Source organism: Pristiophorus japonicus, chromosome 1 (assembly GCF_044704955.1).
Source record: "Pristiophorus japonicus isolate sPriJap1 chromosome 1, sPriJap1.hap1, whole genome shotgun sequence".
NCBI classification, from domain to species: Eukaryota; Metazoa; Chordata; class Chondrichthyes; family Pristiophoridae; genus Pristiophorus; species Pristiophorus japonicus.
This window is the reverse complement of record NC_091977.1, coordinates 450,929,671-450,943,543: the sequence shown is the minus strand read 5'-3', so window position 1 is coordinate 450,943,543 and position 13,873 is coordinate 450,929,671. Positions and strand designations below refer to the sequence as shown.

Here is a 13,873-nt window from a genome sequence, read left to right as displayed (position 1 = left end):
TAGAAAGTTGTTGAGGCCAGTTCGTTAGATATATTCAAAAGGGAGTTAGATGTGGCCCTTACGGCTAAACGGATCAAGGGGTATGGAGAAAAAGCAGGAATGTGGTACTGAAGTTGTATGATCAGCCATAATCATATTGAATGGTGGTGAAGGCTCGAAGGGCCGAATGGCCTACTCCTGCACCTACTTACCATGTTTCTATGTTTTTATGACTGGACTCAGCTTAGGCCTCACAGCCTTAGTATCCCACAGCTTGTCGAATGTCCTCTGGCTAATTATTGATCGACTCGCACCTGTGCCCAATTCCATCCGTACCGGCACACCGTTAAGTTTCCCATTAATCATTATCGGTTGGCTGTTTGTTAGGAACAAATACAGTCCATACACTTCCTCCTCTGGTATGCTATACTGGTCATCATCCTCCACATGGTGTGTCGCAGCACGCTTGCTCAGTTGCGGACACATGCGCTGGAGATGCCCCAGTCTCGAACAGCCTTTACAACTGTACTGTTTAAACCAACACTGATGAGGCCGATGATTGCCCCCACAATGGCAACATGGTGAAATCAGATTCATTCCCATTGGCAGACTTTGGGCAGCCACAGGTTTCACATACGCAGTCGAGATGGCCCTGCCATATGCAGCTCTGTCAAGCAATGATACAATCTTGCTTACAGTACTTGCCGAGTTTCGATTTTTCGATGATATCTGCTTTAAGTTTTTGTCTGTCATCATGTATGCCTGGGCAATCGTGATGGCCTTGCTCAAATCCAGCGCCAGTAGCTTAGGCATGTCTCCCAACGCTTTTTCGAACTTACACGATCCAGCTAAATGTCTTAGGTCGGCAACAAATTCCGACACATCCTGGCCCTGAGAACGAACGTGCGTGTAGAATCGATATCGTGAGATGATGATGCCTTCTTCTGGTTCGAGATGGTCACGTACCAGAGCACACAATTCCTTATAGGCCTTGTCCATTGGACTTGCAGGCAAGAGAAGATTCTTTGAGTCCATAAATTTTCGGATCGCAAACCGTGAGGAAGACTGTCCTGCACCTAACTGCGTCAGTGGGTTCCTCCATTTTGTTGCCCGCAAATTATTGGTCCAGTTATGCTCAAAATCTGCTCAGTACTCTCCCTCCATGAATCTCTCCAGAATTCCAATTGTGCTCATTTTTGCATGCGGAGGTTCTTAAGTTACCTCGTCGCCAAATGTTATGTATGTAATAACTCGATAGACTGAATACTGTAAACTAATGCAGGTACAATTCTGGCTCTGCTTTATTAGGGCCCAAAGTGATAACATTACATGATGGCTTGCCTTTTATACCTGAGCAGCATAGACGTGCATACAGCCCAATGACCTCCAACAGTGGCGTCACATATGGTGGCTAATAACTCCAAGCATACATACATGACACGTTTCCCCCCCCCCCCCAAGACCAGTACCCTGTGGGAGTTACGCAGCTGCTAAGCTGTTGCATCAGCGGTTCGTTTAAGAACGCTTTGCGTGAACTTTCATTGGGGATAGTCACATTTACATTTACATTTACGGTTAAACAAAGGTTGCATTTGCGTTGAGTTACATTTTTGCCTTGCCTGCACTTGCCTAACCTTTGTTGTACAACATTTTCATTAATGCTTAACTTAAGTAAACTTATGTTATTATAAGAGAATGCACAACAAATGCACAACAATTGTTAAAATGTTAAATTTTAAAAAATGCTTAACTTAACTATAAGAGACTGCACAACAATTGTTAAATTCAGTAAATTTTTAAATTTAAAACAACAAATGTTTAAATGTTTTTATCAACACTCTCTCCTCCCACCCACACAACTATGAATGGACATGAACTATAAAAAATTTAACATTAACATTGCAACAACAAGCCCCCTCCCTACCTGCGGCCACGTTTCCCTCCAGGTCCGTTACTACCCCATGTTTTAAAACCACCTACCCGTTTTGGTCCCCGCAGACTGAGACGACGCTGATGTGCAGCGGGCAACAGCAAGACTTTCTGCCGTGGTGGAGGTGTTGGAGTGGAAGATGAATCTAGCTGTTCGTCTTCCAAGTCAAGAGGAAGTGTATCCTCTGCACTCGCTTGACTGCTCGGGGTTGTACTGAGACCCAACACGACACCTTGGGGTGCAGCGCTGCTTCCAGCCAGCAGCGCCTGCTGAAGGGTATTGGTTGCGATGGTCTGCTCTCGCATCCCCTCCAGGGTCTGCCGTGCTAACTCCACTTGCATAGCAGATATCTTGGAAAAGTTAGACAAGAACTGATTGAACCACTGGAGAATCTCGCGACCTATCGCGACCATCTCCGAGCACAGGGAGATCAAGCCCTCCATCTGCCCACCCAAGGTAGGCAATTGCTGACCTCGCTGACCCAGCCTCCGTGGGGTCGGCCTGTGCAATATGATATGCCTTGGCGTTGCTGGCTGCACACCACTTGGTCCCGGTGCCTCTTCTATCTCCATTAAGATGACCGCAGGTTCATCCCCCTCCCTTCCATAGCTGTCTGCAACTGCTGCTGGTGCTCCTCCTCCTCCTCCTCCTCTTCCTCCACGAGCTCAGTGGTATTCATAATGTTCTCCAGCTCATCCTCCTCCTCCTCCTGCTCTTCAGGTGCTGGTTGCATCTCGACCAGCCTCTCAGGATGACCTTAAAAACATAAATGACCTTATTACAGAGCTTATTACAACATAATGGTGCACATTAACGAGAGACGTTACATATCAATACATTTCACGACTCCAGAAAACTGTAGCGGCTGCATACCCTGCATCCCCTGCTTCTTATGCACAAAGGCTGCATGCATGACATGACATTATTCGTATATTGCATTTGGAATATAATTACAGGACATTACATTACTCACGAGACGCATAGCTGGGCTCCGCCAGACCAAGGGTGGTGGCTGAACGGGTTTCGTGGCCCACGAGCGCGGTTGCATGCTCCGCCAGGTCCGTTAGCGGTTGAAGCTGAGCAAAGCCTCCCCCGGTGCACCTCTGCTCAGCCCTATTGATTGGTATCTTCTGCAAACGAGAAAAGAGTCTAGCATAAGCTAATTGACTAAGTAGCATCATGGAGTCACAACAGTTTAAAACATTACATGCTACATCTTGACACATATACATCCACACTCCCAGGGCAGCTGTAGCTGTAGCATGGGGTTACATACAGAGTAAAACTCCCTCCACACTGTCCCATACATATCACCGTACTGGTAAAATGCAAGGATCAGTTTCAGAGCTTGCCTCTTTTAGTAGTGGCAGGAGACAAGCCTGTCTTAATAGGTAGAAATTGGTTGGGATCACTGAAGCTGGATTTTTTGTGTTGAAATTAGATTTGCATAGAAGGATGATGTTATCAAGCAATATCCAAAGATGTTCCGTGAAACAGGCAGTCCGATCCAAGGCTTCAAGGCAAGTGTCAGACTTTAGCAGGACGGTAGATCAGTTTATTGCAAGCCACGTTCCGTACCATACGCACTCAAGGAGAAAGTTGAGCAAGAACTCCAGATAAATCTAAGTAATTGGGTTACACACATTGTTGTTGCAGCTGAGTCTGATGGTAAGGTAAGGTTGTGTGGTGATTATGAAGTAACCGTAAACCAGGTTCTAGAGGGTAATCTACCCAATACATTGCCAAATGTAGATTTGTTCACAATGTTGACAGGTGGCTAGATCTTCTCAAAGTTAGATCTCACAAATGCCTACTTATAACTGGAGCTAGATGAGGAGTCCAAGTCATGCTTGAATATAAATACTCATCTAGGCCTGTATCAATTTAATAGACTATCATTTAGAGTGTCTTCCATCCCTGTCATATTCCAAGGGGTGATGAACCAGATTTTGCAAGGCATTGAAGGGGTCGTATGTTATTTAGATGGCATACTTATTTCAGCACCAAACAGACAAATCCATAATAACGTGTTGCATGGTGCTCAAACGGCTAGAAAAGCACAGAGTACGAGTAACTGCTCGCAAGTGTGCTATTTCAAAACTCAGTAGATTACTTAGGGTACAGAGTAGACAAAGATGGTTTACATTCAATCAAGGGAATGCTGGATGCAATGAGAAATGCACCCGCTCCCAAGAATGTCACTGAACTTCAATCATTTTTGGGTCTTTTGAACTATTATGGGAAGATCCTACCAAATTTGACTGCAGTGTTACATCCACTGAATGAACTATTGTAAAAACAGGTCCATTGGAAGTGGTCAGAAGAATGCAACACAACATTCAAGAAGTGTAAAAACCAGTTGGTAGAGAGTCCCATGTTAGTTCAGTATAATGTATCTAAGGAGATCAAGCTAGCATGTGATGTCTCCCTGTATGGAGTTAGGGCAGTGATCTCATGTACTACATAGTGGGGAGGAGAGACCAATTGCTTTTGCTTCACGCACTCTCATTGCCAGTGAGCTTAATTATGCGCAGATTGAAAGGGAAGCTTTGGCATTAATTTTTTGATTCACGAAGTTCCACAAATACTTGTATGGTCATAAGTTTACCATCATTACTGACCATAAGCCTTTGACAGCAATCCTGCATCCAAGGTTCCCAGTTCCAAACTTAGCTGCAGCTCGAATGCAGAGATGAGCTTTGATTTTGATTTTGATTTTGATTTTGTCAGCATGTATATTTGACATTGAATGCAGATGATCAGCTGATCACAGTAATGCTGGTGCTATGTCTAGATTACCATCCCCATCACAAGCTTCTCCCAATAGGGAAGAAGTGTTCTATTTTTCATATATTGATGAACTGCCAGTCACAGCTGAAGAGATTGGTAGAGCAACTAAACGTGACCCAGTATTGTCAAAGGTGTATGATTACATAACAAATGGCTGCCAAATCAGGTATCAGAGAACGCTATTCATTCATACTTCGTTCATAGGAATTAATTATCAGTGGATAAATATTGTATCATGTGGGGTGCAAGAGTAGTTATCCCAACTAAGTTCAGGTCCAAATTGTTATGAGATCATCATAACCAGCACCTGGGAATGTGCTTGACCAAGAGTTTTGCATGCAGTTACTTATGGTTGCCAGGTCTACATAAAGCTATTGAGTATATCATTAGTCAGTGTACAACTTGTACAATAATCGATAAGCAAGAAACCACCATCAGTAACATTACAAATCATTACAAATGGGTATGATTTGGTGGCCATTACAGAAACGTGGTTGCAGGGTGGCCAAGACTGGGAATTAAACATACAGGGGTAGCTGACAATTCGGAAAGATAGACAAGAAGGGAAAGGAGGTGGGGTAGCTCTCTTAATAAAGGATGATATCAGGGCAGTTGTGAGAGACGATATTGGCTCTAATGAACAAAATGTTGAATCATTGTGGGTGGAGATTAGAGATAGTAAGGGGAAAAAGTCACTGGTGGGCGTAGTTTATAGGCCCCCAAATAATAACTTCACGGTGGAGCAGACAATAATCAAGGGAATAATGGAGGCATGTGAAAAAGGAACGGCAGTAGTCATGGGGGATTTTAACCTACATATCGATTGGTCAAATCAAATCGCACGGGGTAGCCTGGAGGAGGAATTCGTAGAATGCATACGGGATTGTTTCTTAGAACAGTATGTTACAGAACCTACAAAGGAGCAAGCTATCTTAGATCTGGTCCTGTGTAATTAGACAGGAATAACAAACGATCTCCCAGTAAAAGATCCTCTCGGAATGAGTGATCACAGTATGGTTGAATTTGTAATACAGATTGAGGGTGAGGAAGTAGTGTCTCAAACGAGCATACTATGCTTAAACAAAGGGGACTACAGTGCGATGAGGGCAGAGTGGGCTAATGTAGACTGGGAACACAGACTAAATGGTGGCACAATTGAGGAACAGTGGAGGACTTTTAAGGAGCTCTTTCATAGTTCTCAACAAAAATATATTCCAGTGAAAAAGAAGGGCGGTAAGAGAAGGGATAACCAGCTGTGGATAACCAAGGAAATAAAGGAGAGTATCAAATAAAAAACCAATTCGTATAAGGTGGCCAAGGTTACTGGGAAACTAGAAGATTGGGAAAATTTTAAACGTCAGCAAAGAATGACTAAGAAAGCAATAAAGAAAGGAAAGATAGATTACGAAATAAACTTGCACAAAACATAAAAACAGATAGTAAAAGCTTTTACCGATATATAAAACAGAAGAGAGTGACTAAAGTAAATGTTGGTCCCTTAGAAGATGAGAAGGGGGATTTAATAATGGGAAATGTGGAAATGGCTGAGACCTTAAACAATTATTTTGCTTCGGTCTTCATAGTGGAAGACACAAAAACCATGCCAAAAATTGCTGGTCACAGGAATGTGGGAAGGGAGGACCTTGAGATAATCACTATCATTAGGGGGGTAGTGCTGGACAGGCTAATGGTACTCAAGGTAGACAAGTCCCCTGGTCCTGATGAAATGTATCCCAGGGTATTAAAAGAGATGGTGGAAGTTATAGCAGATGCATTCATTATAATCTACCAAAATTCTCTGGACTCTGGGGAGGTACCAGCAGATTGGAAAGCAGCTAATGTAACGCCTCTGTTTAAAAAAGGGGGCAGACAAAAGGCAGGTAACTATAGGCCAGTTAGTTTAACATCTGTAGTGGGGAAAATGCTTGAAACTATTATTAAGGAAGAAATAGCGGGACATCTAGATAGGAATAGTGCAATTCTAAAAGGATAAAGGGTGTTTAAAAAAAAAACAAGCCTGAAGGCTTTGTGTCTTAATGCAAGGAGTATCCGCAATAAGGTGGATGAATTAACTGTGCAAATAGATGTTAACAAATATGATGTGATTGGGATTACGGAGACGTGGCTCCAGGATGATCAGGGCTGGGAACTCAACATCCAGGGGTATTCAACATTCAGGAAAGATAGAATAAAAGGAAAAGGAGGTGGGGTAGCATTGCTGGTTAAGGAGGAAATTAAGGCAATAGTTCAGAAGGACATTAGCTTGGATGATGTGGAATCTATATGGGTAGAGCTGCAGAACACCAAAGGGCAAAAAACGTTAGTGGGAGTTGTGTACAGACCACCAAACAGTAGTAGTGATGTTGGGGAGGGCATCAAACATGAAATTAGGAGTGCATGCAATAAAGGTGCAGCAGTTATAATGGGTGACTTTAATATGCACATAGATTAGGTTAACCAAACTGGAAGCAATACGGTGGAGGAGGATTCCCTGGAGTGCATAAGGGATGGTTTTTTAGACCAATATGTCGAGGAACCAACTAGGGGGGAGGCCATCTTAGACTGGGTGTTGTGTAATGAGAGAGGATTAATTAGCAATCTCGTTGTGCGAGGCCCCTTGGGGAAGAGTGACCATAATATGGTGGAATTCTGCATTAGGATGGAGAATGAAACAGTTAATTCAGAGACCATGGTCCAGAACTTAAAGAAGGGTAACTTTTATTCCCTCATTTCACTTTGGATCCTTCTTCACATTAATTGACTTCTCTAAGCTTTTTGTGTTCATAAATCTGACTAATTGTTGCTTTTACTAGACTTCAGCATCATCATCGGCAGTCCCTCGTAATCAAGGAAGACTTGCTTTCACTCTAAAAGTGAGTTCTCAGGTGACTGTACAGTCCAATGTGAGAATTACAGTCTTTGTCGCAGGTGGGGCAGGCAGTGGTTGAAGGAAAGGGTGGGTGGGGATCCTGGTTTGCCGCATGCTCCTTCCGCTGTCTGCACTTGATTTCTGCATACTCTCAGTGACGAGACTTGAGATGCTCAGTGCCTTCCCGGATGCTCTTCCTCCATTTTGGGCGGTCTTGGGCCAGGGATTTCCAGGTGCCGGTGAGGATGTTGCACTTTATCAAGGAGGCTTTGAAGCTGTCCTCTGCCCACTGGGGCTCGCTTGCCATATAGGAGTTCCAAGTAGAGCGCTTGCTTTGGGAGTCTCGTGTCGGGCATGCGGACGACGTGGCCCACCCAATGGAGCTGGTTGAGCGTGGTCAGTGCTTCGATGCTAGGGATGTTGGCCTGAGTGAGAACACTGCTCTATCCTCCCTGTGCATTTGCAGGATCTTGCAGAGGCAGCATTGCTGGTATTTCTCCAGTGCTTTGAGATGTCTGCTCTATATGGTCCGTGTCTCTGAGCCATATATGAGGGTAGGTATCACTACAGCCCTGTCGACCATAAACTTGGTGCCAGATTTGAGGTCCTGGTCTTCAAACTTTCTCTTCCTCGGGCGACTGAAGGCTGCGCTGGCACATTGGAGGTGGTGCAGAACCTCGTCATCGATGCCTGCTCTTGCTGATAGAAGGCTCCCATGGTATGGTGGAGTCAGGTTGATGGAGGACCTTTGTCTTACGAATGTTTAGCGTAAGGACCATACTTTTGTACGCTTCGGTGAAGGTGTTGACGATGGATTGGAGTTCGGCCTCTGAATGCGTGCAGATTTCACTGCCTGTGTCTCTGGTTCTATACGCCTATGTTCATAGAAGGGACGACCTGCCAAACAATCCTGATAAGTTCCTAAGAGCAGAGTTCCCAACACTGATTACTGAGATGGCCTAACAACTTGTTTACAGTTTTAGGGAAAAACAACTTAATTGTCCAGCTCATTCACATAATAACCACCTTCCGTCTTCGTGCTTTCCCCCTAGATTTGATGAATACACTTGGCTTTAAAAACCCAACATTTAAAAGTAACTCTTTTTTCCAAATCCCCTTTGGAAAAATGATCCAAAAAATCCTGAAATGCAACAATGGTATACATGCCAATAAATATAAAAAAACTATTTGAAAACAAATTAGATGTTTGTGCATATTCCACTTGTAAATCAAACTGGCCTTATTCATCGATTAACTGTTGTATCAAATCTTTCAAGTTATAATGTGTTATATATTTAACAGTTGCTTTATATTACATCTTAAATTACACCACGAAAGGTTGTTGGACTGATCAAATACATTCCATTAATGTCCATACTATTAACGGCAGTGGTTCATTATCCTGACAACTCTTGGGTCAAGGCTGTAGAGTCCATATCAAAGCAGTGATTGGAAATAATGTAATCTAGTTCTGTTATGGTGATCTAACCCTTACAATCAATATAGAAAAAAGTTGATTTAATCTAGCAGAAAGATTTCATGATGCCCAACAATAAACTATAAAAAGCAATGTAAGTATTTTTTTTCTGCCCATTAATCTTGAAATACCTATTAGCTGTTGATGTGAAATGCCAAAGCAAATATTGCCTTAAAAGAGCCATCCATTACTAAAACTAACCATGTCCCATAATAGCAGCAGCTGTCAGAAATTAGCCAAAGGAAGTAGCAAGTCTGTCACTGTTTGCACAGGATCTGCTAAACCATTTGGCAAATGGGGAAAAATGTGCCATTTCATTAGCTGTGAAATTTATGGATACACCCAATAACAGATCCACATTTAACATTTTGGTAAATATGTTAGCTTTGAAAAATGCAATTAATATCGCTATGAGAAATTTAGCTTAGTAATATGCTACCTGAAATGTATAATTCTTCAGTCTGTATAAATGTAGGGACTTTACAGCAACAACAACTTGTATTTACTTGTATTTATATAGCATCTTTAACGCATTAAAACATCCGTAGGCGCTTCACAGGATTGTTATAAGACAAAAATTTGACATCAAGCCACATAAGAAGAAATTACAGCAGATAACCAAAAGCTTGGTAAAAGAGTAGCGTCTTAAAGGAGGAAAGTGAGGTAGAGAGGCAGAGAGATTTAGCGAGGAAGTTCTAGAGCTTAGGGCCTAGGCAGCTGAAGGCATGGCCATCAATGGTTGAACGATTATAATTAGGGATTCTCAAGAGGGCAGAATTTGAGGAGCGCAGGTATCCCGGGGGATTGTGAGGCTGAAGGAGATTACAGAGGGGTGAGGCCAAGGAGGGATTTGTAAATGAGGATGAGAATTTTGAAAGTGAGGCGTTGCTTAACCGGGAGCCAATGTAGGTCAGTGAGCACAGGGGTGATGGGTGAGCAAGACTTGGTGCGAGTTAGGACATGGGCTGCCGAGTTTTGGATGACCTCAAGTTTACATAGGCTAGAATATGGGAGGCCAGCCAGGAGTCCGTTGGAGTAGTCAAGTATAGAAGTATAGAGGTAACAAAGGCAGGGATTATCTATATAAAAATCAGGACAAAACTACAAATTGAAAAGCAGCTGTTTGATGTGCAAGTCTAACCTCTAAATGACATCCTTTGTGAGTGTGACAAAGGTTAACTATCCCTCCTCATCCTTCTGGACCTGTCTGCAGCCTTTGACACAGTTGAACACTCCACCCTCCTCCAACGCCTCTCCACCAATGTCCAGCTAGGTGGGACTCCATTCGCCTGGTTCCATTCTTATCTATCTAATCGTAACTGTAACATATCCTGCAATGGCTTCTCTTCCCACTCCCGCATCGTAACCTTTGGTGTCCCCCAAGGATCTGTCCTTGTCCCCCTCTTATTTCTCATCTGTATGCTGCCCCTTGGCTATATCATCCGAAAACACGGAGTCAGTTTCCACATGTACAGTGACAACACCCAACTCTACCTCTCCACCACTTCTCTCGACCCTTGTTTGGTCTCTAAATTGTCAGATTGCTTGTCTGTCATCCAGTACTGGATGAGCAGAAATGTTTTCCAATTAAATATTGGGAAGATGGAAGCCATTATCATTGGTTCCCGCCACAAACTATGTTCCCTAAACACTGACTCCATCCCTCTCCCTAGCATCAATCTGAGGATGAACAAGCCTGTTCGCAACCTAGGTGTCATATTTGACCCTGAAATTAGTTTCCAGCTGCGTAACTAAAACCGCCGCCTTCTAACTCCGTAACATTGCCCGCCTACGTCCCTGCCTCAACTCTTCTGCTGCTGAACCCTCATTCATGCCTTTGTAACCTCCAGAGTTGACTTCTCCAACTCACTCTTGGCTGGCCTCCCACATTCCACACTACATAAACTTGAGGTCATCCAAAACTCTGCAGCCCTTGTCCTAAACTCGCACCAAGTCATGATCACCCATCATCCCTGTGCTTTCTGACCTACATTGGCTACAGGTTAAACAATGCATCGATTTCAAAATTCTCATCCTTGTTTACAAATCACTCCCTGACCTTGCCTCTCCCTATCTCTGTAATCTATTCCAGCCTCACAAGATGTCTGCGCTCCTCAAATTCTACCCTCTTGAACATCCCAAAGTATAACTGCTCAACCATCGGTGGCTGTGCCTTCAGCTGTTTGGGCCCTAAGCTCTGGAACTCCCTCCCTAAACCTCTCCGCCTCTCTACCTTTCTTTCCTCTTTTAAGATGCTCCTTAAAACTTACCTCTTTAACCACGCTTTTGGTCATCTACCTTAATTTTTTCTTTTGTGGCTCGGTGTCAAATGTATCTGTTTTTATCTTGTTACACTGCTGTGACGTGCCTTGGGATGTTTTACTACGTTAAAGGCGCTATATAAATAAAAGTTATTATTATTATTATAATCTTCTTCCTTCAAATCAAACTGGAGTAGATTTTAACAATTTCAACCTTTTAAACTTCTAAATGTTGTGTCAGGCACCCTCATGTGTCTACCACTATGGTGCTGTGGAGATTCCTTTCCTCATTTAAATGTAGTGTAGTCAAAGAAAGGGTAGTGTAGGCTCAAAGCCCTGCAAATTGCTTAAAGAATACCCTACAATGGATTTTGAATAATTCAATATCCAAAAAGGAAAATGTGCTCATGGAAAATTTACTTGGAAATCATAGGGCAATAGCAAATAAAATCAGGAAAATCAGAGACCTTAATGGACCAGGCTCGAGGGACCATATGGCCTACAGATCCTATTTCTTATGTTCATAGATGCCCATTGTTCTGCATTAAACACAGATTAGAGGACATGGAAAGAATGTGTTCTCCAGCAGTTAAGTGCATAGTATATCATAGGCAGCCCCTCAGAATCGACTCTTCCACTCTAAAAATGAGTTCTTAGGTGACTGAACAGTCCAATACGAAAACCACAGTCCCTGTCACAGATGGGGCAGACAGTTGTTGAGGAAAAGAGTGGGTGGGACTGGTTTGCCGCATGCTCTTTCTGCTACCCGCACTTGATTTCTGCATGCTCTCATAGTATAGCATAGAATCTGTCTGTTGGAAATCAGTTTGGCAGTATTCTGTGCCTTCTCATAGTCCTCCAACTTGTTCTCTCTGAAAACAGTGATCCAATAGCAAAGGAGACCCCTGAAACTGATGCCAAGTCCATCAGGGTTTATTTCCTCAACTAGGGGAGTATTTAATAGTAGGGCACTTGGACAACCAAGTTTTTAACTCTTACAATTTGGGGTATTTTATAGAAGCTTAATAATTTACAGGAGGTGTTTCCATAAGTGGATCTTCACCCATCTGATCCACAACCTGTACCTTTTCAGGAATAGTTCCTTGTAGAGTTGTATGAATTGTAGGATTAACAATGACCCTATTCATAGTAACTTGTGTATTGGATTATTCATCAACTGGCATTATGATGTCACTCTCTTCCAATTGATGGAATATTAAACTCGTGTAAAATATTTACATTGAAGTGGAAACAAATACTGAACAATATGTAACCAGCTAAACAAGAAAGAATCAAGAAGTATTAACCCTTTTCAAGAAAAGGCTTTTAAATTTAACACTCTTTGGATTGGCAAATTCCATTTGTCTTTGACATCGTTCTCTTGCAGACTCAGTATTGACAAATTGCAAAGTAACTGAAGCCTTACATCATACAGTCCCTTTGTCTGAACAAAAAGATGAACATCAGTATTTTATCAGTCCATTTTTTACATTGTTCATCCATTTGAAACTGGGTAATCAGCAAAACTTGGCAGAAATACATGTAAAAGCACAATTAATAGAGCTCACACAACACTATCTGAATAAATACATATGTAAATAGTACGAGATGAGATTTACACAATCTAAACAACACATCATACAAAAGCATGTGTGCAGTTGACAAAACTTTAACCTTTCCCATCAATCATTCAATCAATCATGCAAATGTACCAGTCTGAACTTTGGACAAAAGTTATGACGGTTCTCTTGACCAGAAGCTACCATCTAAACTTTTTAATTCAAAATGACACAGATAAATTAAACATTTGAAACTTTGGGGAAAACTTAGCAGTAAAACACTTTAAACACATACAGCACAGGCAATGGAAAGTTTCCAAAGACATTATTTCACTTTTTATATATCGTGCAGTTTATCATTCTTCTATTGTGAAGAATTCACTTGTCTAAAGACAAACAAATAAAAGTATCTGACTTCTCAATTGAACCATAAGAACATAAGAACAAAAGAAATAGAAGCAGGAGTAGGCAATTTGACACCTCGAGCCTGCTCTGCCATTCAATAAGATAATGGCTGATCTGATTTTGGCCTTAACTCAACTTCCCTGCCCACTCCCCATAACCCTTGACTCTCTTATCTTTCAAAAATTGGTCAATCTCCACCTTAAATATATTCAATGACCCAGTCTCCACAGCTCTCTGGGGTAGTATTATGTATTGATGCTTGGGGTCACTAGACACCAGGGGGCGCCACTGTCGGAGGTCATCGGGCTGTATGCACGTGTGCGTGAGCCCTGGTATATAAGAGTGAGTACCATGTCATGTGGCACTTTGGGCGTGAATAAAGTTGAATCAGGTTTGCACCTGAATGAGTTTACAGTAACAAGTCTTTCGAGTGATTATATACGTTACATTTGACGACGAGGTAACTTAAGAACCTTCGCATACACAATGGGCACCATTAGAATTCTGGAGAGATTCGTGGATGGCAAGGATTGAATGGATTTTATCGACTGCCTGGATCAGTATTTCATAGCCAACAAAATGGAAGAAACTGGTGACGCAGTT

The 13,873-nt window shown here is 42.4% G+C and overlaps 1 long non-coding RNA gene across 1 annotated transcript in view; it reads left to right on the top strand.

Moving 5' to 3' along the window:
* The window catches only part of LOC139260049 (uncharacterized), a 97,843-nt gene that overhangs the window by 45,048 nt on the left and 38,922 nt on the right, over positions 1-13,873 (top strand). The gene's annotated exons all lie outside the window — the stretch shown is intronic.